The 4690-nt window shown below is 39.0% G+C and overlaps 1 protein-coding gene across 3 annotated transcripts in view; it reads right to left on the reverse strand.

Annotated features, from left to right (window-relative positions):
- Positions 1–4690, reverse strand: part of FAM110B (family with sequence similarity 110, member B) — a 118014-nt gene that overhangs the window by 48294 nt on the left and 65030 nt on the right. The gene's annotated exons all lie outside the window — the stretch shown is intronic.

Consider the following 4690-nt stretch of genomic DNA (forward strand, 5'->3'; position numbering starts at 1 on the left):
CCGTGGGTTCGGATCCTATATAGGGATGACCGGTGCGCTCACAGCGCTCACTGGCTGAGCACGGTGTGGCCGGTCTCAAAAAGGATAAAAAAATAAAAAAAAGAAAATGGCATCTGAATAGAAAAATTCTGAGAAATAATTCTATCATCCTTTTAAATACAATAAAAATTGGGCCAAGGAAACAACAGTATATACTAAGAGCTTTAAATCCATCTTCTCATTCAATCTACACAACCCTTAAGAAACTGAGGCTTAAGAAGTTAACTAGCTTGCTTGCTAAGATCACCCTGCTATTAGTACAGCTGTGATGAAACCCAGGTGCATCTGGTTCTAGAAGTTGTTCTCCAACCTGATTCTGCAGTAATTTTAGGTAAGTGGCAAGCCTTAGAATCTACCACCTCCCCCCTACACAAGACGATGCAGTCCCAAAGCACCTCTTGCTGGGTACGGTTCTCAACTGCACAGCTGATGGTTACTCATCTGAGGAAATTCCCATTTCCTAGAAAAGACAATGAAAAAGGATGACTTTTTTTTTTTCTTTAAAGAACTGCTGGTATGGAAATCCACTGCCTAATATGTCAATAATATGATGTGAAGTTATTCAATTAAAATTCAACCTGTATTCCCAGAAGAAGATGGGCCTCTGGTTTTCTCCATTAATAAAGCATTTTTCTATCCTTTAGGAAATCACTGAGCCATCTGAGAACCCTTTTTGGAAAATTACTTCAAACAATGTAATTTCATTCTGATAGCCTGTATTCACATATAAAAGCACAATTTCAAATATTTAAAGAATAGTGTAAAAGGCAATCAAATATCACTTTTTGAAAATACCTATCACATAAAAATAAAGAATCTTAGTAGAAGATTGAGGGAGTAATTATTTCAAAAGTAATTAAATAGAGAAGGCTGCGAGCAAGTTATTATAGGTAGAGTTAACATTTACAATGAATTTCATGTGTTATAAGAAAAATCTACAATCACCATTGTTTAATCCAGTACCAATCCACTTCCTGATCTTTCCCTCCATCCCCAGGTACAAAGAGCATGGGCAAGAAAATGGTTTGAATGTAAAGAGACATGCTTACATTATATTTCTATTTGTAGTTTCAGTCGATGATTTTCTACTTTGCCCTGGGATCCAGCCTGCTCCCAGGTGCTCTGTAACCATCTTTATTAGACTTCCTTAAAATCTGCTGCACATCAGGTTGTAAAGGCTTTGTTGAAATTGTTGGAGAAGAACAGTTAGAACTATACCATCCCTTTCTACCACACGATTCCATGCTACACTGCCAAGAAACATCTTATCCAATCAGCGTGTTTCTTAAGTTGACTAATAAATTGTGAAAGACGAGTGTTGCAGAAAAATTAAAGCATGAAACTTGAGTAAGCAGAGAGGCAAAGGTGAAGGTGCTGGAAAAAGAGCTGAAACACCCCCTCCTTAGTCTTTCATTCACTCACTTGGCAAATACATACTGAGCAAGCCCAGCTCAAGGAAGCGAGAGGCAAGCCAGAGAGCTTCTATTGGGCTGTGCGCTAGCTGGGCAAGACGACCAGACACTTAGATTAGAGTGTAATAAAGGATGTGTTAGACTAGGGAGACAGCACGAGGGAACTTCAAGGAAAGGCATGAAATGAACAGTGTGGGGCCGGGGGAGGCAGGAAGAGAAGGGGTTTTCCAGAAGTGGTGATGCCAGAACTGGATTCCCACGGACAAGAAGTTCCCTGGAATCCTTATTCACTTTCACATATGTTTTACAGAGTGCCAGGTTAGAAAACAGAATGTGCTAGAAATGTAAAACTATAATGACTCATTTTTATACCTTTACATCTCCTGGAAAGGGTTAAAGTAGAGAAAACGATGGGAGTTTATTATCAAGGTTAATTGATATGTCTAGGAAAGGACAGAGGCGTTTACTTATAGAAATACATGCCATTCTCTATAAATTGCATTCATTGAGCCAACTGTATAAACCTGTCTGTACCCTCTTACCAAGTTCAACTAATTTTGAGAACTGAATCTTCCCTTAAACAAAATAACTTTTTTTTCCCTTGCAAAGTTGTTTAATTCAGTGGCCTTCTTATAACAAGCTTGGCACTATATAATATTGCACAGATCGATTATGACTGACATTTCTAAAGCACAAGTCTGATGGTGTTACTCTCTTCTTGAACTTCTTTCATGCTTCTGAAGTTTCTAGCCTGAGGGGCTAATCAATGTCCATCTTGGTTTATTGCAGGGCTACTGTCCCAGGAGCAGTAAGTATCAGAAGGTGTGCTATGTGCAGGGAAGATGTCCAGGCCCCCAAGGAAGGAGGGAGAGATGGAGACTCAGGGAGGTGGAGATGTTTCTACTGAAAACATATGCAAAATGAGAAAAGATAAAAGCAGCGACTGTGCTGGGGCACCTGCAAAGGAGAAGGGAGGCTGATGGCAGAAGCACATGAGGAAGCTCCTACAGCTCCAGCTCGGTCGCTGCACATGAGATAGACTGTTACATGCTTGGTGGAAATCAACTCATTTATGCAACAAATGTAATTAGCTTGATAGTAATACTTGCCCAGATAAATTCATTTCCATGATTAGAAATTATATCATCTGGTCTAGAGTAGTTTGCTACCTTTATAAACATATTCTTAATCAGTTAATTTAGATATAATCTAAAGCAAAAGTCGGACATGAGGAATATGTAGTCTTACTGAAGATCAAATTATATAAATGATAGTAAATCATCTAGCATTAAAGTCAAGTTACACAATAAGAAACTGACATGCTGTGGATCAAAAAGTTCCCAAATTTTTGCTCTCAAACAGAAATAAGTTGAATTGTGGGGAACATCCATTTGCTGCTGTGTTGTCAATCACAGCCACTCTTTCTGTAACTGAGGCAGGACGACTCACTATGAATTACAATGAAGCAGTGGCAAAGTGATTTGCAATCTGGGTCTCTTAAAATCCTAGTTCCACTTTCATGTAAACACATTCTTGAAAAGTGCTGGTAAGTAAGTTAGCATTGTTGAATGAAAGGAAAAGTAAGACGTGATGATCTAGGAAATAACTAAAAGTAGCATTGAAGTGAAGACGTCCTTTCCTTTCAAGTTCTGGATGTAGGGTCTGAGCACCTTTTCAATGGCAGCAACGTAAGCCGGCAAATGCTTTGGTGTCTCCCTTGGGAATAAATGAACTTTCCCCTCAGGACTCCAACTAGGACAGTTCTTATTGCCTCAGGGCCAGCAGGCACAGACTTGTTGCTCCACGAAAACAGTACCAAGAGGTACAAATGATGGTGGGTCATTAGACACCACCTGCCACTTAAAATTATGGCCATCTTACTCGCTGGTGACTTTGATCCACCATTATTAAATTACAATGTAACAGAGTACCATCAAGAAATTAATTTTCAAAACATGTACATTAGAGAGGAAGTCAGTTTATCTAGACTGGAAATCAGTATAGCTCTAATTAATAAATAATGTGGTTTACTTTGATTAAATACACATTATGGCCATCATGTTTAAAAAAGAAAACAAAAGGTTATTGTTGGATTAAAATGAAATTCCCATTTGATGAAAAGGTTAAAAAGATATTTAGAGATTTCACCACCATCTGGGAATAACAATTACTGGCACAAGTTTAGAAACAATTAATTTATTCTTCAAATGAGGTTAAGCTAGTATAATTAGAAAATAAATGGACCCTCAAGTACATGAACTATCAGACTGTTTAGCAAGCTTGCCAAGGCATCTTTGCTCAAGTCTTCACTTATTAAATGTATCCACACCAATTGTGTTTGATTTGTATTTTGATCCAAATGCAAGATCTACTTGTAAAATCACTGAATAGACTTAGAATATAAAACAAGTTTTATTGTAATGGTATGTGTTATGGGTTGAAGTATATCCCCGAAAATTCCTATGCATAAATCCTAACCCCTAGTGCCTCAGAATGTGACTTTATTTGGAAATAGGGTCATCACAGATGTAACTAGCTAAGATGAGGTCATGCTGAAGTAGGGTGGGCCCCTAATCCAGCATGACTGGTGTCCTTTAAGGGGAAATCTGTACACAGACACAGTAAGAATGCCATGTGAAGATAAAGGCAGAGATGGGGTGATGCTCCTACAAGCCAAGGAACACCAAAGTTGTTGGCAAATCACCAGAAGCTGGGGAAAAGGTCTGGAGCAAGTTCTCCCTCACAGCGCCCAGAAGGATCCCACCCTGCTGACACACTGATCTTGGACTTCCAGCCTCCACAACTGTGAAGCAATAAATCCCTGTTGTTTACACCCAGTTTTTGAACTTTGTTACTGCAGCCTTAGGAAACTAACTTAATATGTGAAACATATTCCAATGAGAACCAAACAGAAATATACCAGCCTGCATGTTGCTTTCGTGGAAGGAGCCCACCCATCTTCAGAACCTGTCTTACAGGAATAACTCTCAGTACCCACTGTCGAATTCACGACTGTTCTTCTCAAAGTATAGGATGAAGCACCAGATTAAGTTTAAGTAGTGCCATTTCAATATTTATAGTTTGTGAATGTATGTATGCTGGGTATTCCATAGAACCAGGAGAGCAAAGTTTATAATCCCTGACTTCCAAAAGATTTTCCTAGAATCTAAATTACAAAAGGAAAGGACGGACAAGGGATCCGGGCAGGGAGAAGTTGAGTGAGACGGTATTCACAGAGT

This window comes from Galeopterus variegatus, unplaced genomic scaffold (assembly GCF_000696425.1).
Source record: "Galeopterus variegatus unplaced genomic scaffold, G_variegatus-3.0.2 Scaffold2602, whole genome shotgun sequence".
NCBI lineage: Eukaryota > Metazoa > Chordata > Mammalia > Dermoptera > Cynocephalidae > Galeopterus > Galeopterus variegatus.